The sequence below is a fragment of the Schistocerca cancellata genome, unplaced genomic scaffold (assembly GCF_023864275.1).
Source record: "Schistocerca cancellata isolate TAMUIC-IGC-003103 unplaced genomic scaffold, iqSchCanc2.1 HiC_scaffold_1150, whole genome shotgun sequence".
NCBI lineage: Eukaryota > Metazoa > Arthropoda > Insecta > Orthoptera > Acrididae > Schistocerca > Schistocerca cancellata.
This window is the reverse complement of record NW_026047149.1, coordinates 1,336,750-1,360,200: the sequence shown is the minus strand read 5'-3', so window position 1 is coordinate 1,360,200 and position 23,451 is coordinate 1,336,750.

Here is a 23,451-nt window from a genome sequence, read left to right as displayed (position 1 = left end):
ACACAGCCCCAGAGAATATCGTATAGCGCAATCAGGCGGTGTAGAATAAATTCTAGATGGTTTTCGTTCTCGAGCGAGGCGTTGGTCAGCGCTTTCAAATAAGTGGTAACATATCAAAACATAAAATAAGTTTATATTTTCTATGTCCTATGAAAAAAATGGAAATAAATAAAGTTTTTTTTTTCGTCACGTTCCAACTCAAACAGGAACATCTTTTCTTTTTTCGTGAGAGGAAAAAAATTGATTTGAATGTCAGGTGCAAGTGTATTCCCTGCGAAGCGTACTTTTCAACTACTTAATATAATACGCGGCCTTAATTTTTATTTAGTTCCTCAGTGACAGGGCACAATTCCTGGCATGCAGAATAAGACATCTAAGCAGTTAGGTGCGGCGCTGGAAGATACATCATGTGACTGGAGAAAGAGCTGAAGTAACAACCGGCGGCAGTCTTCAGAGAAAGCGGTCGCGAATCAGGTGTCGAGTGCGACGGACTACCTGGCGGATCTTGAAACGGAAAATCTGAACATCAACAGTAGCGGGAGGCAAAGGCCGGGCAAGTTCTGGTAGATAGGAAGAGTATCCAGCAATCTGTGGGCGGCGATATGGCACCGTGTGACAGATTACAATCGGCGTAACTGGTCAGTGAGTGGGACAGGATACTGGAATGCATCTGACAACTGGCGGCAGACGCAGCATTATGCTGTGCTCACAGTTTTGGACATTATTTCGCTGGCTCGAGTAGGGAGAGACTCCAATGTTTCTCTTAACCAGCTACACGGATTGACATGTGTCTTTTTCGTGGAAGATCGGAATTTGCATATGAATTATAAAGATATGTTATGCGCCTAATACTACTAAATATGTACCCGGTAATAGTGGGGCACCTTTGAAATGTACAAGCAAAAATGATTGACGTTCACTGAGTGTAGAATGAGGAAAGTCGGCAACAAGGGTGAGAAACTATCGGAACGCTCGCTAAAGATAAATAAATGATTGGATGCAGCGAGACACGTGGCGCGCGCTCTACGGAGGCAGGGGAGCGACGTGGCGCCTCAGCCGCTGTGGCCGCCATTAAGACTTGGGGAACGACTCAGCTGCCACTGCAGCCCTATGATGGCGGACATCTGTAGCCGAGTCTTAGTATTTTGTTCTCGTTTATCACGGTTGCTCAGAAAACTGAAACATTTATTCACACTAAGCAGAATGTAATTGGGCTCACCCTGTTACTAAATGTTCAGTTTATAAAGAAAAATATAAATGACATGAAGGGCATTTCTGCTCTGGCTGGAGCAATTGTCTCCTCCACGGTTGCATGATAGACGTAACATTTCTATCACGTGTGAGCATTTTGCTCATTCTTTACCTATGAAAAATCGGGACTAGTAAAATTAATAGTAAACTTCGTCAGGAATTACAGGCTCAGTTGTGCGTAGTTCGTAGGAACGTGGCAGGGACGACATATTTAGTGAGTTTGTCTGTGGTGGACGCAACATAAAACCTGGGTTTCTGTAATTGCTGGTAACTCAATCGCATCACGAACATTATCGTTCAAAATTGTCATCGCATTAAATTAACAGAAACGTACTGTTTGACTGCCAGTTGCCGCTTTCGTTACTCCTTCCTGTTTTGATTTCTTTAATAGAATACCAGTTACTCCGGAGAAAGCCTGAATCTAACTGCCATCATTCCGAGGCGCCAGCAGCAACAATCGACCGCTGATGCAGCGACAGAGCTCTGTGGTCTGCAGGAGACGCAGAATTAACGGAGAGACAAGCTCGGCTTCTGCACACTACGACCTGCGTTTGCGATTAATCTCTGAGTGTGCTTGCAATAAGTACGGTGTCACCGTGCGAATCTGGTGCTGGTTTGGTGATTTTGTGGATCGCGTGCTGGCTTTCCGGTGACGTGGCGGAATATAGGCGGTCAACCTGGCTGGGTGTCATTCAGTGAGATACGTGCAGCGTCTGTAAAAAGTGAATAATTTAAGCGGTGCTGGCTGAGCGACGTTTGCCATCCAGGAATGTTGTACAGGGTGCGGAAAAACAATTTGACCAAAAGTGCAGGACGGAAAGACAGTACGAATCGTAGGAATTTGAGTGCCGCAAGTGATAGCCGCAAATGCGTAATTTCGGCGCTACACGAGTGTAATTAAAATCTGACATGGGGACCTCTTTACCCAAAATGAAAGGTAATTTATAGAAAATGTACGGGTGAACACAGTCTTTGGACTAACCAGTCTTCAGGATGAGAACAAGAAAACTTTAAAACATGACATACACGTCCATCATACTTGGGCGACGAACCACACAATATTTCCTTAGAAATGGAGACAATCACATGTCCATATTTAATACTTGAAGATGTCTTAAAAAGATCAAAGTAAATGAAAGATGAGTCACCACTTAATTAAGTAAGCAAGTCGTAGCAAGTGACATAATAATAGTCGACCTCTTACGACTCCATAGAAAGTGCTGGAAACGGCAAAATGACGGAACGCGTTGGTAGCGATATACAACTATAAAATTTAGTAGACGGCAAGTACGTGAAAGAAAATGCGAAACGTTTCAGCAAGTAGTAAATGTATAAATGTGGTGAGAAAAGCGTCTGGCACATAATTATGGGGCAACATATTATGAGCCCCTACAGCGTCGGTATTAATGGAACGAGAGAGACAATGCACCATTGGTCAGTTCCCTATGGACTGAAAATGAAACAACTTTTAATGGCGTTGGTCGCATTGCTCCTATCATAGAGACGAATTAATTTTATAGTTTCTGTGATGTGGAAGTGATGACTCAGAGACCGATAAATAGCCCTGATTTGTTCTCCTGGCAGAGGCGAACTACATTCTATTTACGGTTTTCACTGTACTGAAATGTCGTGAAATTTGCCTCAGGTCCTCCATGTAGGTATCTGACAACTGCAGCAAGTTTCCATGTTTGCACTGAGCAGTCGGGATGAACGGTACGACAGAGACGACGACTACACGGAAAACAACATTCAGGGGAGGAAAATTTCGGAAACAGTTTTAATCATGTGGTTACACGTTAAACAGTAATCGACTTTGCTAGAGTGAGCAAACGTCGATGTCCCGGGCTTCTTAATTATTACACGCGTGGTCTCTGCAATGCAGATGTCCTTCACGAAGCAGACTTATCAGTCTTTGCGTAATACGCGGTGGAGACATTAACAAGTAGTGGAGAGTACGGCTTCCTGGCAGAGATGTGGTGGAGGGTGAAGAGGAGATTGGAAGTAGAGCAACGTTCAAAAGTCACGTGCTCGGCCATTGAAGCGTTCGCAGATGGTTTCTTGAGCGATCAGGATTACGCTCGTTGTGGAAACAAGTGCGAGATGGACACTGTTGCAAACACATTTCACCAAAAAGCTTTAGGCGTTTAGGCACGGCGACAAAACTTGTCAAAGACTACAAACCCACCCACACGGCTGTGCACAGAGTCAGGGGGTGTCTTGTCTCCGGCCACTGTTTGCCGTGGCCCTCGCCACTAAGCGAGAGGCTGGCTCTGGCTATAAGCACATTTCCAGGATCCATATCGCAAAGGTTTCGTGAAAAGACGGAACTGCTATTGGCAGATCCGTTTGCAGAGCCTGCTCAATGTAATAAATAGTACCTGTCCCACTACTTGACGATCACAGAAACGGACTGAGTACCAGATACGCTCCCCTACGCAATATATTACTGGGAAATCGGAGATTCGAATAGTAGAGAACAATTGTATCATCGTAAATGTCGAGGCAGTTGTGTTTGTCCCGTATTGGGCAATCGCTTCGAGAGAGTGTGTACATACACAAATGGCGCCGATCTGTGGTACAGCTTTGCGATGTCGCTGTTGAACCGCGACGAATGGTACGTTTAAGAAGAGGAAATAAAAATGACAACATCTGTATTCGTGGTCATTCAAATAAATCGCGGATTGTTTTAATATATACCAAGAATGTGGAACCGACTACGGTAGAATTTCGAGATATGAAGACGCTGCAGGAATAAAATCAGCATGTTGGCAACAGACGTCACGTAATCCGTTTGTCGAGGCGAACACAAAGCCGTGAGGGGTACAAGTTTTGCGCTTGTAGCCCGTGAGTTAGACACGATCGGACAGATATCCGCCGATTACACGCTTTCCAAGTGTGTAGTAAAAGAAAAGTTGTATTAAATGGAAAAAATCGTCTGTCCAGAAATGCGTGGCTCTTTTCAGAGTAGTTGCCGTGTTATTCTGGTGAGAAGCAAAGAGGCCGGGCTCGCCCGATTTCAGGGCTAGCACACGTGGCAGTGCGCAGCCGTAATGAATGAGACGCGAGTGTGGATGTTATGACGTCACTGTGGCGTACGAGCAGGTAACTCCGGCCGTGGTCTCTAGTTAATGAAGTCCTGTCGCAAAGAGCCTGCACAGCCACGCACGATAATAACAACAACTCATTCTCTATCCATTACCATCACGACAATTGTAACACTCTTTTAGTGTGTGGCCGAATATGTAAAGGGCCTCAGCACAACGTCGCAATGGAAGGTGCCAAATTAAGCAAAACATCTCAAGCAGTCAGTTCCTAAAACACAGGTTTAGGCCAGATTAATTATATGTAAACTACAGAGTTGCAGACGGTAACATAAACACCTCTGAGACGATTTTAGAGTGTATTGAAGCTAGAGCCAAACAAAACGTATGCCCTTGAAATTCCTCAACTTCCTAAAACGACGGTCTTTTTCGACTGCTACATGTCTTCTCTTAGTGTGGCCAACAACAGGCCAAGCTGTGTCGGCTATAGAATAGATGTAAACCTTCACAAGTTGCTTTCTCGGTATGCAAATTTGTCTCCGATGCTGGTTTGACGACGTTGTTTCCTGCACTGCTAATGGCGCGTTTGATTGCCGGCGGCCACAAACACATGTGAAAACAGTAAGGGTATTAGGAAACCTGAATATGCTTAGGACGATAATGCGAGAAAACAGTTAGTAATAAATGTAAATATTCGCCGTAGTGTTTTGGCAACATTACTTACGTTATTTATATTCAGGTAAAACCAAGGAACATGTGTTCCGTGAGAAGACAGGCCGCAGGGACGAGGGTGTACGGCAGTAACTTGTACCGACACGGCGGCTGCTGGGAAGCTGCACAGGCTCTCCTAGAATTGATAACTTTTAACCCGTGGTGGAAGCAGCGTCGCAGACATCGACACCTTGTTTGCCAGCACGGCTGTAGTCGGCTGGTCCACAAAGAGGCGACGGAAAGATTCGCGCGAACCTCGGTTTGTTATTCGCGGCTAATCCGGCGAAGAACGCCGAAAGCGAGTGTCTGAGCAATGTCGCTGCGATACACTCCGTTCCCATTTGTGACGAAAGTTTCGGCACGGTTCCAAGTCTGTAATTGTTCATTTACGTATTGCTGAAGAAACGAAAGCCTCTGGACTAATTATGATGATGAGTTTACGAAACATTCAGCTTTCCAAAGACAACGGCTATGGAAATTAGTCTCGCCTATATAAGTTAATATCAATTTCTAGCGACCAGTATCATATAGGTAGTTTCTGTTGGAACGAACGACGACTTTTGCGATTCGGCTTCTACGTCTGCATACGAGTTTCAGCCGCTGTTGCAGAGCGATAAAACATTATCAATCCTTGTTAACAAACCGGTGCTCGAAGCTCACATAACGTTTGTGAATGCCGACATGATAATTAAGCAGTAACAAGACGATAAATCTTTGTAGCTCGTCAATTACTATTGCGAAATTATTGAAATGCTTTTATGTGCGGACAGTGTTTAATATAGCAGACAATCGTTTGCTACAAGGAGGTGGAACTGTCACGCAAGCACGACGCCACAAGTGATCAGTGGAAGTGAGTACCATTTTTCATTGAAGAATACGATGCGTAATTTCGATTGGACAGAACGATAACTTTTGCGAGTTTGTGTGTGGAAGGCCCAACTCTAAATGAGGGTTTATATGGACTAAGTACAGTTATGTGTGCCCCACCGACGTTGTTTATCGTTTAAAGGTTTATTTTTAACGCCGAAAAATGTAAAGTTTGTGTGGTGGTTGTGCATATACTATCATTTTTTTCCGTTTTCATTTCCTCCTTAAAACCACCATTGTTCGCGAGTTATAAACTGCCGACATTTTGGAGGGCCGGCACCAACAATAGGCCACTGAGGCAGCGACAAAGCTCTGTGGGCTGCAGCAGACGCAGAATTAACGGAAAAATAAACTCAGCTTCTGTCTTGCTACGATCGATGTGCAACGCGATTAAAAGTGCCCAACGCCAGTACCGTGTCATTATGCGAATGCGACGCTGGTTTTACGATTTTGTGTAACCCGTGCTGGCGTTCGAGTGGCGTCCCTTTTGGTAGTCAGTCACTGACGTGTGTGAGAAAACGCAAACGTAAGCATGAGGGGGGGGGGGGGGGTTCCGCCATCCTGCACCGTTACACATTATCAGAGATGACACGACAAGGGTGCTGACCGCAGTCTCAATTCTTCGATAAAATGAATGTGCTTAAAACGGTAAATTGATGGAATGTTGTGGTGGTGTTTTTTTCCTTCGAAATACAGCAAGAAATCCGGCATCTGTGACCAGGTTTCGGGAGTCGATATGATAGCGTTTCCATGACGAACCAGAAGCGCTAGCGACAGATCGGTTTATGGAAAGCACATTCATTAGCCGTGTGTAGAACTGTTAAATAACGTTTATATTTTGTTAGACACAATGGAAGCGATTATTAACATACCGTTACTTTCTCGAAACGGAAACACAAGAGATTCAAAAATTTTGTTTTTACGCTAAACTTTCTCCTCCGTTCGACATTTATAATTTACTATAAAAAGGTATCAGAATTTCAGTGTCCATATTATACACAATGGAGCCCGTATACATCTTTTTCGCGCTGTGTATTCCGTTTCACTGGCATATTCCCTATATCAAAGCTTAACACGGGAAGTCGCATGCTGCCATCTGTCGGCCATCGACGACACTGCGTCCTTTGTAACTCCTTTCGCAGTTACCTTCTTCTGCAACACGGGGCGCCATCACACCGTATACCGCTGATTCGGGGGCGAATCACGCACTTCCACGAAATAAAAACAGAACATCCGTACGTCGAAATCTCTTGTAGTGGGCAACGAGGGAGGGCTGTAGCCTATATGTATGACAGAAGATGAAATGAGATAACTGTGAGCGGACAAGACCGCCACACCAGAGAAACAGGCGGCTGCGGTTCCAAATTCGCCTCCAGACAGCACCAGAGAATATCGTATAACGCAGTCAGGAGCCGTAGAATAAATTTCAGACTGTTATCGTTCTCGAGCGAAGCGTTGCTCAGCGCTTTCAAATAAGCAGTAGCATATTAAAACATAAAATAAGTTTATATTTCTTTTGCAAAGAATGGAAATAAATCCTGTTTTTTTCGTCACATTCCAACACTCCCCGGAACATTTTTTCTTTTTTCCTGAGAGGAAAAAAATTGATTTCAATGTGAGGTGCAAGTATATTGCCTACGAAGTGTACTTTTCAACTACTCAAAATAATACGTCAGTTAGGTGCGACGCTGGAAGATACATCATCTGAATGGAGAAAGAGCCAAATTCAGAACCGGCGGCAGTCTATAGAGAAAGCGGTCGCGGACCGCGTGTTACGAGCGATCGACTGTCTGGCGGATCTTGAAACGGAAAATCTGAAGTACATCGACAGCAGCGGGAGGCAAAGAGCGGAAAAGTTGTGTTACGTAGGAGGACTATCCAGAAATCTGTGGGCGGCGCTATGGCACAGTGTGACAGATTAAAATCGGCGTAACTGGTCAGTGAGTGGGACACGTTACTGGAATGCATCTTACAACTGGCAGCAGACGCGAAATGACGTCTGCCTTTTGCATAGAAGTTCGGGTTTTGGATGCAGATCATACAGACGTGTTAAGCACCTAATACTACTAGAGATGAACCTTGTAAAGGCGGGCCAAGTTTCAGAGGTGCACGCAACTTGCTTGATGCTGGGTTTAGAATGAGGAAATACAGTAAATAACGAACAAGTTCCCGACAAAAATTGAATGTAAAATTGTTAATAATCGTGCCGCTCGTACAAAAGTATTATACAGAGCGTTTAAATTGATTGTATTGATACCGAGAAAATATACTGGAGTTCAGAGGTGAGTAAATATGGAAATGCTCGATAAAGAGACATAAGTGATAAGATATAGTAACACACGTCGTGCGTTTTTTGGAGACAGGGGTGCCTTGTGACGTCACCCCACACTGTAGCCGAGTCTGAGTACTTTGTGCCCGTTGTTCTTTGTTGGAAAATCGCAGCATTCACTCACACTATGCAGTACTTAACTCGGTTCGCCCTTTTACTAAATATTCCGTTTGTACAGTAAAGTATGAATTACATGCGAAGGTAATTGTAAAATCATTACTGTGTCGGAAAAAGAAATGCTCTGGCTGGAGGAATTGTTTCCAGGATGATTGCATGATGGACGCAAGACTGCTTTCTGGTGTGAGCATTGTGCTAATTCTTTACCTAAAAAAAAAAAAAAAATACGAGAGTAGTAGTAGTAGTAATAATCAACTTCGTCATGAATTACAGGCTCAGTTATGTGTAGTTCATTCGAAATAGTACAATTTCGTTGTGTTTAAAGTGAAACTTGGCACGGACGATAACTGTAGTGAGTTTGTCTGTGGAGGGCCCAACTTAAAACCTGGGTTTCTGTAATTGCTGGTAACGCAGTCGCATCACCAAAGTTATCATTCAAAATTGTCATCGCATTAAACTACCAGAAACGTACTGTTTGATTCCGAGTTGCCTCATTCGTTACTTCTTTCTGTTTTCATTCCTTTAACAGAATCCCAGTTACTCCGGAGAAAGTCTGAATGTTAACTGCCGTCACCCCGTGGCGCCAGCAGCAACAATCGACCGCTGATGCAGCGACAGAGCTCTGTGGTCTGCGGGAGACGGGGATTTAACGGAGAGACAAACTCGGCCTCTACATTACAACGATCTGCAATTTCGAATAATGTCCGAATGTGGTTACGACCAGTACACTGTCACGATGCGAATCTGGTGCTGGTTTCGTGATTTTGTGGATCGCGTGCTGGCTTTCCAGTGGCGTGGCGGAATATAGGCGGACAACCTGGCTGGGTGTCATTCAGTGACGTATGTGTGACGAACGTATGAAGTGACTAATTTAAACAGTGCTGTTTGAGCGAGGTTTGCCATCCAGCACCGTTACACAGGGCGTGGAGAAACAGTTTGACCAAAAGTGCAGGGCGGAAGGACAGCATGGAACATAGGAATGCGTGTATGGCAACTAAGGGTCGTAAATGCATATTTTCAGCGCTACGGGAACGTAATTGAAATCTGCCATACTGAGGCCCTTGTTCGCAATGATAGGTATTTTACAGAAAACGTATACATAGACAGAATGTTTGCACTAAGCAGTCGTCACGACGAGAACAAGATAAATTTCAAGCGTCACAAACACGTGTATCGCATTTAGCTGACGAACGAGACAGTACTTGTTCAGAAATGAGGACAATCACATGCCCATGTTTCTTGTTTGAGTATATTTAAAAAAGGTGAAAAATGAGCCACCACTTAATTAACAGGAGTATGTATGGAAAATGTTGTAACTGACCACCGTTTTCATGCTGCCGCAGCGCCTTAAACGTTTAACTGCGACCTGTATTTTCTATACTCAGATTCCTTCGTTTGACGCTATCTTTGTGCCCTACGCTTTTGGTCAAATAGTTTTTCCGCCCTGTATATGCCAGACGATGCGTTACAGAATGTTGTTCGAATTCTCAGGGGTCCAGTACACTTAATCGTTCGCAGGATGTTCTAACAATGGCAAGATGTCAGAATGCGTTGGTAGCGATTTGTAACTTTAAAGTTGAGTAGACAGTAACTATGTAAAAGGAAATGTGACACGTATAACGAGGCACTACGGAATTAGACGTGCAATATGTTTTCTGATTGCAAAAAGTTCTCTAGTGGAGCGGTAACCGCATAAATGTCGTGACAAGTGTATGTGTGTCACGCTATTATCGAGCAACGTATGAGACCCCACAGAATCGGTATTAGTGAAAGCATGCACCGTTGCTCAGTTGCCAAAGCGTTCAAAATTAAACAAAACACTTAACTGGGTGTATGACATTGGAACTATCATCGTGAATGAAGACGAAATAAATTTATAGTGTCTATGATGTGGAAGTGTGGATTCAGAGACTGATGAATACCGTGAAATTAATTCCTCTATTTTTTTTTCTTCTATAAATATCTACGACACTATGGAACCAAGTAGTCCCTATTCCTTCTCCCGACCAGAGGCAAACACTATTCTACTTATTAACTGTCTTGACAATACTGAAATGTGGTGAATATTGCTTGTAGCCCTCCATCAAGGTGGGCTAACAGAATCTGATACCTGCCGCGAGTTTCCATGTTTGTACTGAGCAGTCAAGATGAAAGGCGCGGCAGAGACATCGACTACGCGGAACACAACATTTAGATGACCAAAATTTCGGAAACCAATTTTCTGTTGTGTTGGTTACATGTGAGACCTTAATAGATTCCACTAGCCGGAACGAACGCCTGCGGTACGTTCCACGCTTCATACGTTTCACACCGATGGTCTCCGCTGAGCAACTGTCGACGATGAAACAAACTTGGCGGTGTTTTCGTATTGTGAAGGGAAGACGTCAGTATGTAATGTAGAGTACGAATTCCTTACGGACGCCAGTGAAAATATAAGGTGGAGAAATGTGAGGAGGAGATGACACGTAAAGGGTTGTTCAAAAGTCTTATCCAGGCACATTAAAGCGTTCGTGGCTGCTTTATTAGTAGACCGGAATTACGCCCGTTGTCGAAAGAAATACGAGGCGGGCACTGGCGGAAGCGTTTTGCACCTGAAAAGATTAGGCGTTCAGATATGGGCAGGAGACTTGGAGTAAATTCACATTCCCACCGCTGTACGCAGGGCTAGGGGACGTTTGTGTCACCATCCACTGTTGTGTGGCGGAGCCTTTGCCACTAAGCGAGAGGCGGCTGCGGTTGTAGGGACACATCCAGCATCGACATCGCAGATGTGTAATGTAGTAGCAGTCCTACTATTTTACTGTCACAAAACGGTTTCAAGGCCGCATACACCTCCCGAAATATGTATATAACCGACAAATCAGAGATTCGAATACTAGATAATAATTGTATCATAACGAATTTCCCGCAGATGTGCTTGTCCCACACTGGGCACTTATGCAGTTTAGCAGCTACGGAAAAAATTTTTCATTTTTTTTTCAAAATTTGATCGATTATAGTCAAATTTGATACGCTGATTACGAATACGATATTTATTTTCGCCCCAGTCAATTATTTACATCAAAAAAATTGTTTTAAATTTTTTTAAAATTTTTTATTTTTCAATATTTTGTCGATATAGTGAATTCTGATGCGCTGATTTCGAATATAACATCCATTTTCATTTTCCCTTGACCGTCGGCGATATCTTCTGCCCGATAAGCGCGGCGCTGCCGATGACGCAACATTGCGTAATACACTAACTAATCAGTATTTTCAAATAATAGGCGGCCGCTGCCGCGGCCGCATTCCAAAAAAAAAACTCCCAACCTAACCTCAAGTGGGCTACGCTACAGATAACTTTATTTATGAAAATACAAAGTACAATAACCAACAAACTTTACATATTCACCCACAAAGCTCTCCAAGCCAGATACATTTGGAATGAAAAAATTTTTTCCGTACCTGCTAAGCTGCATAAATTGATCTGTAGCGTAGCCCACTTGAGGTTAGGTTGGGAGTTTTTTTTTTTGGAATGCGGCCGCGGCAGCGGCCGCCTATTATTTGAAAATACTGATTAGTTAGTGTATTACGCAATGTTGCGTCATCGGCAGCGCCGCGCTTATCGGGCAGAAGATATCGCCGACGGTCAAGGGAAAATGAAAATGCATGTTATATTCGAAATCAGCGCATCAGAATTCACTATATCGACAAAATATTGAAAAATAAAAAAATTTTAAAAAAATTTAAAACAATTTTTTTGATGTAAATAATTGACTGGGGCGAAAATAAATATCGTATTCGTAATCAGCGTATCAAATTTGACTATAATCGATCAAATTTTGAAAAAAAATGAAAAATTTTTTCCGTACCTGCTAAACTGCATAAGTGCCCCACACTGGGCAATCATTTACAAAGAGTACGTAGACATACAAATCCCACTGGCTCGTGGGACAACATTGCGATGTCGACTATTGAAACACGAGTGATAGCACGTTTAATAAGAGACAATCAAAATACTAATTTTTGTTTTACGTGACAATCAAAAAAAATTTGCAAGATTGTTTTAATATATGGCAAGAATATGAAGGACACTACGGCAGAGTTTCGTGATTGGCCGAAGGTACGGAACACGGTTTGTGTCCAAAATTTTGCACAGGCGGACGTGCAGCGTGTAACGCATTCAGGCACCGTGAACAAAGCTCCTGTGGCGTTGGTTCTCGCGACCTGCTCTGCCCAGCAACAGGACAAAAGATTATGGATGAGACAAGTTTTTTTGTTTTAATTTTCTACCGCCTTGTCAGTGAATTACTGCTTGACTTGAACGTGTCCTTTGTCCTCACAGGTGCAGTGTGTAAAGGTTCTGGATAGATATATTTTAATCTGTTTCCAGTTACGAATGGAATCTGTCGATGCACACCGCATTTAAATTCCGCATCGGCACAAAGCAGGTGACATTGTCGACAATTTTTTATACATCTTCACAATCGATGTCTGTTGACGATATAGACGCTGATAATGCGTATATGATTAAGACTTGGCCGTGACTCAAGACGAGTCTTTCTAACCGTTCCAAGTCTTCATACCTTTGAAGCGTAAATACGTAACAACTCTTACCACACAAAGCGTGTGATCCGTGTGAGCATAATGAAACAGAATCTCATGCATTAACTGATCCGGATAAAAATGTTTTGACGGTGGTTTATGACGATTTCTATACGTGTTTTCTGGAAGATTTTCTCACACAACCTCCTCCTCCTCCTCCTCAGAAATTTAGGATACCGTCAGCTGGAGGCAGCTGGAACAGAAGGCCGCCCATGAATGTGCGGACTGCGAAACAGCACTGTCGGGATGCATTAAAATGGTGCAACTGGCCATCGACTAGGCGTGTGATTCACATGTTGGAACGGACACGCATCTCGTGAATGGCGGGCGACGCGACATCCTGCTGTGGGTAGATTTTAAGAAAGGCCAGATAACAGCCGTCACTCGCGAGAGAGTCGAACTGCTGTCCTTTCGGAGCGCCATCACTGGCAAAGCTCTGTAGGCCGCAGGGGACGGAGAACTGACGGAGAAATGTGTTCGGCTTAACTATGTATAATATTTCGCACTTGGGTTTTAAGCAAAAATATTGGCAGCACTGTTAACGACGCAAAACCGAGACAAACAGACTTTTTTATTTCATACAAGGGTTTTACGTCTTCTGTCATCAGAGAGGCCGCACAGATCAGATTTCGCAACTGTAGTTTAATCCTGGACAGAGGCTGTACTCCAGAGTAATTCGTCGAATCATTGACGCCCCGACGTGGGGAAACAGCGTCGCAGACGTCGACATCTTCCCTGGCAGCACGATGACAATGATACGGTCACCGAAAGAAGAGCCATGGAACTTTATAAGATAATCCTGAATCGCTACTCAAGTTTAACTCGGCGAGAACACGGACAGCGTCTGACGCAAAAATGCCGTCGCGAGCAACTCCGTTCCCAGTTGTGACGGAATTTTCGGCCCACAGCAGGTTTCGTGGCAATTTATAAACAACTCGTCATTTTAGTTGTCCGTTTATCTCATATCGAAGAGCTATAGAGCGGTGAACGAGAAAGAAATGCGATTACGATGATGAAGTGAAGGCTTTTCTCAACTGTAGTTTAATCGGAAGACCGTAATATTTCTTGTCGTCTTTTCTATTGGTTAAGGGACACAACACTACGGTTTTTCAGTGAATTCCCCTAGGCAATGAAAGTAAAAAAAAACATTTACCCGGAGTTGGGAAATCGCTTCATCGGCTCACTAGTAAAGGCGACCTCATTTCATGGCAGATGTGGTTTGGAAACGTGAGTTTCAGCTGTGGGCAAAAGTTTGCTACCGAAACTAACTAGAGACGCTCCTTACTTCCCAAATAAAGCATCGCATACGGCGAGAACTGAATAACAGGCGCAGAAGTGAAAGAGAGGAACTCGTATATAATGATTTCATCATTTTTTTTTTCCTTTCTGGTCTCAATATACACCTGCGGCACAACCTGAGCAAAACGCGTGTGACGTTGTGGTCCACGTGTAGGAACGGTCAAGCATAGTCTGTCGGAACAAAGAGGTGCTATCAGTTTCTTAAGACCAGAAGACAAAACAGCTTCATTTGTCACCAATCCTGATTAGACTGAAAGCTGCCACACGTAGCCTCTGGAACCGTACGTGGATAAACTCCAAAGCAGTTTCGATATTTACTTCGAAGCGTCGTTCGGAACGAAAGAAAAGTAGTAAGCGTCATTCACAGAAATATTCAGAGTACGTTATAGTGCTACAACGATGAAAAATAATATTACGACAATGTCAAACCTTATTTTCATTATATAAAGAAGAATTGACGATATTAAAAATGTAATTACAATTTTATTATTTTAAATTTTGTGCTCAGTGAATCAAAGACTTTCTATTGCACGGAATAAACTAGCATTGTTTGTACTACGAAACTATATATGATTGTTAAGTGAGAACTAATTCTATGTAAGACATTTTGTCTGGGCGGGTTTTGTTCTCGCACTGGTCGGTAGAGAAAGAAAAGTTTCTTAATCGATGTATGTAATGTGAATGTATAAAGGCTATAAAAAGGTGAGAGAGAGAGAGAGAGAGATAATCCTTGCGGACAATGACCATATTGTATTACAAAAGGTAAATACAAGTTATTCAAAACAAATATCTCTAAAGCGTATCGTACTGTGATTTAAAAAGACTGATAATTGCGGTGTTTAATCTAAACCTGTCCTGAATAACAGCGAAGAACATTTATGTCATCATATATTTTCTTCGTTTGACCACGGTTGTGATTCGCATGTTAGTTTTTGTTACGCGACGTGTTAGGAATATTTTCATTATACGCGCAAAAGTGCACACAGCTTTGATCGAACCTGCATCTTTCGGAAACGATAACTCTTAATCAGTACAATTACGCGAATACCGTCTGAATCGCAACCGTGATCACAAAAGTGTTTCCTGGACCTGATTTTTATAAATGTGTAGACTTGAAAGCGAACAATGTTGCACCGTCGCTGGCTCGCAACAATTGAAAGAAAACAAAACAGGGACTGAACAACTTTAAATTTTAAGGCCGTCAGCGTTACGAAATCTGAACGACGTAAGTTAATTAATTAAATATTAACAGGAAGAGAATTATTAAATTTTAAAGATTAAATGATAGCAAGAATTTAAAGCATTTTAGCATGAGTACGTTTCTTTGCATTAGTAGTTGAGTATCAGATACCATCATATCTATTTAAAAGATAGTGCGTAAATAACATTGCCACCTTTTATAATTATTGTTCTAGCAATTCAACGCGAGACGCTTTGCTATGTAAAGTCAGTGTATTGGAGACATATTAAACATTTTATTGGTAGACACTAGTTTTAGCTTAGCAACTGTGCTTGCCGTAATTGGGACACGGTTTTTAAAGATTATCAACATACACAATGCGTGCCATTTTGTAGTGCGGTTTCCTGGTATGGACTTTTCGGACACGTCGGAGAGCGGACACCACACTTCGTACGAGCACCTAGTAATGTTAAATTTCTTTTCCGTTGTCATTAGGGCAACTTTCATGCTGATTTGATACGTGGATGGAATGTGTAAGAAATCACAGCACTACTTCGCAGAGGAGGAAGCAAACCACAACGAAAACTCTTTGGCTACAAAGCCTGTGCGATTCGAATGTCGATGCAGAAAATAAGGCGATGGAAATTTGTGCGTTTGGAACATGTAATCCCCGTTTTGCTAACGACCGATTAGATGTACGCCATTTATATGTTTAGATAACATATTAAAGCAGTAGCAGAACAAACAGTACACCATTTAAACGGTAAAGCTTAATAATAGGACAAATCTTTCGCAATACTAAACGCATCGTCTTAGTGAGAAGACTGTAAGGCCGAGCTCTGTGGAAGGCAGGGGCTGCACGTGTGGCGCTGCAGAGTCGGCCGTAATAAACAGGGCGAGTGTGTCCGTGTTGTGACGTCACGGTTGTGTACCACGTAACGGGGCCTGCCGCGATGGGTACAGAATGTGCGTCCACTTTCCAAAGTAGGTGTCTACATCTGCATATTGTGCGTTTCCCGGGCTGGCTGGACGGCAGTGAATTATCAGCACTGCTTACTGTGCAAGTGCTTGCAGACCGGCACAAACGCACGTGAAACAAAAGTCGTTACAGTCTGACCAGTGACGGAGCACTGAGTAACGGTTGGACACTCTTCTTTCAAAAGGGAGGATTTTAACCCAACTGGCTCCACAAGCTACGCACCAAACCTGCTTCAGAATCCTTGCACGGGTTGAAAGCAGGGATGCGTGTCGGTCGGCAGGTCTAAAACGCTACGAATGGCGAAGATTTTGAGGCGACGGGATGTTAATCTCTAACTCAGTATACGGGCGTCCCCCATCAGTAACGTATTCGGTTCTTCACGCTCCATATCTCGATACTGTGTCGCTATCTGTAGTGGAGTATGCAGGGACCATAGCCTCTTATTCTGAGTAAATTCGGACATCACAGATGTCAGTTCTTAAAGCATAACAACACACATCACACGTACTCCCGATGGAACGGCCAGAAAACTGTTTGCTTTCCACCAGGCCGGTATTTGCTCTTCTGTAGAAGCGGACAGCTAAATGAGCCACAGTCCAACATGAACGGGAATTCTGTCGTTCGTGAAAATAAAGACTTGTCAGGACAGTGTGTGAAACGTTTGCTGTCGTCCCACCTGACCAAACGCAACAAGGATAGATACCGGATTAGCACTGCGAGTCTTGGGGAAATTAGCTTAACGGAATTGCTACACGTGTGACGCTAGTACAACACGGAGATCCGTCGTTGAAATGAGTGCTTAATACTGCAACTGTCGTATCCTCCTGGTTTCGAACCTCGACACGGCAAGGATAGATGCGTTTGCCGTCTACATGTGTGTGTATATGGTCTAAGGCACGGAACGCTGTGTGTGTCCAAAGTTCCACGTGCGCCAACGAGCGCCGTACAACGCAAACAGGCGCCGTAAAATAAAATAAAGCTTTGGTGGCGTTCGTTCGCGCGTTCGGCGCTGCCCAGACACGACAGAATAATATCGCTGACGCAAGATTTTTTTTATTTTTATCAACTTTCCAGTAAATAACTTGTTAGTTTCCATACGGTGATCCTCTTCACATGCGCAGTGTGTTATGGCCGGTTATAGATCTTTTTCCTTATCCGTTACCAGATACGAATGCTGTCTGTAGAAACACACAAGGACAACAGCTGGACACATTGCCACGAAGTAAGACAGGTTCTCACACTGCGATTATATTCCGCCTCGATGCGAAACGGACGACGCTGTCAACTTGTTTATTAAACCTTCACAATCGATGGGTGGTGACGACATATCTGCTAATCCTGTGTACTTGTTTAAGGTTTCGCCTCGAGTCGACAGGAATTTTTCTAGCCATCACACGTCTTCAAAGCCGTGGAGTGTAAATAAGTTCCATCCCTTACCGCTACGCATATTCTGCACCACGTGTGTCATTAAAGTGAGCATAATATAAGTAGCACAAGCGTTAACTGGCTTGGATAGAAAGGTTCTGAAGGTATTTTTTGGCGATTTCTAAACGTGTTTTCCAGAAGATTTTCTCACAGAATCGTCTACTTCTTAGGAGTGTAGGATACAATCAGCTGGAGGCAGCTGAGACACAAGACCATCCATGTACTGTAGGTGCGGTGTGCGAAAGAGCACACTTCGAATGGATTACAATGTTACAACTGCCAGCGACTGGGGGTGCGATTCACGTGTCGGAATGGACACGCATCTCGCAACTGGACGGCTACGCCAGCCTCTGATGCTCGTAAATTTTAAAAATTAAGTCGCTGTGCCAATTAGGTATTCACTCTCGATCAGATGATGCATATACATTTTTCTCCCGCTTTCGTTTGCTTCAGAAAACCGCCATTACTCGCGGCAGACTTTAAAATTGACATCGTTCTGCGTAGTAGCGGCAACAATCAGTCGCTGAGGCAGCGACAAAGCTCTGTCGATTGCAGGACGCGGAAGACTAACGGAAAAAGAAATTCATCTTACACATTACTGCTATCTACATTTGTGAGTAACGTTTAAATATGCACATAATTGGTACAGTGTAATTACGCGGATCTGATACTGGTTTCGTGATTTTATGTGTCGCGTGCTAGCGTTCCAGTGACATGGCAGAATATGTGGGTGGCAGTCACCCAGCGTTCGTAAAAAAAGAAAAATTTGAGCTGTTGTGATTCAGCGAAGTTTGCCATCCGGCGTCGTCATATAGGGTGCATAGAAACAATCTGACCAAAAGTGTATCGTGGAAACGCAGCATGAAATACAAAAATTTGAGTATAGCAACTGGGCTTCGCGATTGAATATTTTCGGCGGCACCGGATCGTAATTAAAATCCCACACACGAGCGTCTTGGCTCTAAATGATTGGTAGTTTACAGAAAATGTATACGTAAACACAGGCTGTGTGAACTAACCAACCGCCACCATGAGAACAAGATAAATTTAAAGCGCCATTTACACGTGTGTCGCACTTGGCTGACTTAGGACACAGCACGTTTTTAGGGATGAAGAGAATCAGATGTCCATGTCTCATGTTTCAATATGTCTTAAAAAGGTGAGTAAGAAGGGAGCCGCCACTTATTGCTATAAGTATGTCATAGCAAATGTTCAAAGTGACCACAGTTGCCATGTTGGCATAGTGCCCGAAATATTCAACTGACACTTCCTGCTCTGCACTTTCGGTCAAATTGTTTTTCCCCACCCTGTTTGTTCTAGACGTGACGCGACAGTAATGGTCGAGTGCTGAGCCATCCAATACACTTCGTCTATGGTAGAAAGTGCTAAATACGGCAAAATGACGGAATGCGTTACGAGCGACTCATAACATTGAAGTTCAGTAGACAGTAACTACGTAAAAACACATGCGATACATTTAACCAAATCGTTAGGAAGCAAGGTGTAAAATATGTTTCTTGATTAGAAATCATTGCCCATAGTAGGCAATGATTTCTGAGGAGTATGTAGATACACAACTCATACCAATCTCTGCTACAACTGTGCTATGTCGGTTACATAAACGCGACGGATAGCACACTTCAGAAGAAGAAATAAAAATGATAATTTTGTTTTTCGTGGTCAACAAAAAAAATTGCGTTATTTTTTAACATATAGCAGAAAGGTGAAACAGAATGCTGTAGAATTTCGAGGTGGAAGGCGTGACGGGAACAATGTCAGCATGTTGCCAACAGAGGACAGGAGATTCGTTGGTCGAGGCGAAGACAATGCCTTAAAAAAGTATTTTTGCGCTTATCGCCCTGAGAGTAAAACAGTCGAACAGATATCCGCCATTTCCACGTTTTCAAACTGTATTACACTTACACTAGAACAAAAATGAGACGCTTTGAAATAGCGAAGAGTGTGTGTGTGTGTGTGTGTTTTGGAGGTTTACAGGCGCTAAACAGCGTGGTCATCAGCGCCCATACGCATAAAAACAGGAAAACACGCAGTGAAGGGACTAAGACGAACAGCAAACAAGGAGAACGGCTAAAAGACACAGACCTGACGCAGGGCCAAATCCTCACATACGGAGGCAAAACAAGAGGAGAATGAATGAGTCGCGAGTGTGGATGTCATGACGTCACCATAGAGTATCAGCAAGAGGCGTCTGCCCTGATGTTTGGATAATGAAGTACTGTCGCAAAGAAACTGCATAGGTACTCACTAAGCTCTTGACAGTACGAGACACAATAACAACTTTCTCTTTTCCATCATCATTGTCATCATGACAATCGTAACACTCTCTTAATATGTGGCCGGAATATGTAAAGGGACACAGCCCCACTTCGCAATGGAAAATGCTGTAATAAGGAAAACATGTCACCAGTCAGCTAGTAGAAACACGGGTAAGGCGAGAAAAATAATATGTAAGGTGCAGAGTTGCAAACGGTTACATATACACGACTAAATGTTTTTATGGCGTTTTAAAGCTAGAGCCAAACAAAAAGTGCGCCCTTGACATTCCCTAAGTTCCTAAACAGAGGGAATTTTTCGAGTGCTAATTTTATTTTCTTAGTGTGGCCAATAACAGAGTAAGCTGTGTAGGTTCCAGAATACATGTAAACTCTCGTAAGTAGCTACCTTTCTAGGTACGCAAATTCGTCTCCGATGCCGGTTTGACAACGATGAGTTTTCTGCGCTGGTAATGATGCATTTGCTTGCCGACGACCACAAGCACATACGAAAACAGTTAAGGTATTACGAAACCTGAATACATTTAAGATGAGTAATGCGAAAAGGCAGTTACTAGTAACTGTAAATATTGGCTGTGGTGTTGTACGCAAAAATAGTTACGTTACTTATATTCACGTAAAACCGAGCCCCATCACTTGTGTGAAAAGACAGGCCGCAGAGAGGAGAATGCACAGCAGCAACTTGTAGCCGCACGGCGGCTGTTGCCGCAGCGTCGACAGATGACAGAGGAGTCTCAAGACTCGTTTACGTTTTAAGCACGGGGGAAGCAGCGTCGCAGACGTCGACACCTCGTTTGGCAGCACGGCTGGAGTCAGCTGGTCCAGGAAGAGGCGGTGGAGACATTCATCCGAACCTCGACTTGTTACTCACGTCGAAGCCGGCCAAGAACGCCGGAAGTGTGTGTCGGAAGAATGTCGCTGCGACACACTCCGTCCACAGTCGTAACGGAATTTTCGGCACAGTGCTGTCTTAGCGCCATTTTATAAATATCTCGTCTTTGAAACTGTAGCTTTATGTATTGCTGAAGAACTGAAAACCCTTGAACTAAGAAGAATGCAATTAACAGTTGCCGAAACATTTAGCTATGGAAATAGAACGGTTACGGAAATTACTGTCGCTTTTATCAATAAGTATAGTTTTCTAGAGACGAATACGATAGTTAACTCATGTTCGGATGAACGACGAGTTTGGTGATTCGGTTTCGACATGTGCTGTTTGATGACACTAAATCATCATCTCTCCGTGTGAGCAAACCGGTGGTCGACGCTCACATAACATATGTGAATACTGACGTGATAATTAAGAGGACCAAAGGTGACAGCTTTGAGTATCTCCTAAATTACTATTGCGGAAATATTGAAGTGCTTCTACATCGGACAGAATGTGTAATAGAGCTCACAGCCGTTTATTGTAGTGAGGTAGAAGTGTTATGAAGACATTACGCCACAAGTGATTAGTGGAAGTCAGTGGCATTTTTCATCGAAGAATACGATGCGTAATTTCGTTTGGACATAACGGTAACTTTTGCGACATTGTGCGTGGAAGGCCCAACTCTGAATGTGGATTTATGCAATAACGGTTATGTGTGCCCCATTGTCGTAATTTTTGGCTTAAGGCTTTGCTCGCCTATAACTTCGCTAAACGTTACGTTTGACTGGTGGTTTTGCAATTATTATCATTTTCCTCCGTTTTCATTTACTTAATAAAATCGACATTACTAGCTAGAAAGTTTAACTGCCGACGTTGCAGATGGCTAGCACCAACAATCAATGGCTGGGGCACTGGCAAAGCTCTGTGGGCTGCAGAAGAGAGAGAATCAACAGAAAAATACATTCGGCCTCTACGTTACTAAGATCTGCAAGCGTAATTAAATGCGTTCAAAGTGAATACAATGTCAGTATTTGGCGATTTCGTGTAACCAGTGCTGGTATTCGAGTCACGTGGCGGAACATGGGGGGACGACCCGTTTGGAAGTCATCCAGAGACGTATGTGCCACGCATGTGAAAGAAGGCATAACTTAAGCAGTGCTGTTTAAGCGAGATTTTGTCATCGTGCACCGTCGTTCACGCCAGAGATGAGCCGACTTGAGCGCCCTAAACCGATATGATAGTGTTTACATGACGAACCACAAGTGGTGGTGGAGGATCGGTTTGTGAGAAACACACTTGGTAGACATATGTAGAACTGCTAAGGAATGTTTTACTTTTTGTTTCACGCAATGAAAGTAAATATTAACATACCTTCCCTGTTACAAAACGGAAACACAGAGAAGCAAAGATTTTATTTTTACGCTTAACATTTCTCCCGCTTTCGATATTTACAATTCTCAACTAAAGGCTATCAGAATTTTCGTGTGCACTATTATATACAATGTCCTTGATCGCCGCGTGTCACAAGATGCCCAATAGATATGTTACTCTTTTCCGTGCTGTTTATTTCTTTTTAGCGTCTTATTGTTTATATCACTGTCGGACACTGCAAGTCGCCTACTGCCATCTGTCGACCAACGGCTGCACTGCGTCCTCGAAACTCCTTTCGCAGTCAACGTCTTCCGCCACGCGAGGCGCCAATAGAACGTGTCTTTCCATATCGCTGGTTCGGCGCGAATCACGCATTTTCGTGAAATCAAAAAAAAAAAAAAAAATAATTAGAAATCTGTTTTTGTGTGCGTGGAGAGAAGGCTGCGGTCTTTTCGCATGAAAGGAGGTAACACGAAATATGAAATAACTGTGAGCGAACAAGACTGCCACGTCACAGAGACAGGCGGCTGCGATTTCAAATCCGTCAGCACACAGCGCCAGAGAGTATCGCATAACGCAGTCTGGCGGTGTGGAATAAACTTTGGATTGCCTTCGTACGACCGTAGCGATGGCCAGCGCTTTCAAATAAATTTGTATTACAGATATGGGATAAGTTGATTTTTTTGTACTGCCTTTCTAGAGAATGGAAATAAATAGATTCCTTTTTTCGTCACAGCTTTCAACACTACACAGAACATTTTTTTTCGTCCGAGGTAAACTCTGAATTGAATATCGGGTTCGAAGCTACTCGCTAAGAACTGTTACTTCCAAGAGTTTAAAATAATAGTCTACGTTGCATTAATTTTCATTTAGCTCTTCGGAATGCAGATAACCATTCATGGCACGGAGTAACAAGAGGCATCAGTCATTAGAACCAACATTGGAAGATACGTCATGTGACTGGAAAAGGAGCTAAGTTCACAATCGGCGGCAGACTACAAAGAAAGCGGTCGTGAAACACGGACTGGGAGCGACTGCCATTTGGCAAACCTTGAAACGGAAAGTTTAAAATACATAAACGGGATATAAAAGCCGTGCACGTTCTGTAATAATCTGTGGACGGCGAAACAGC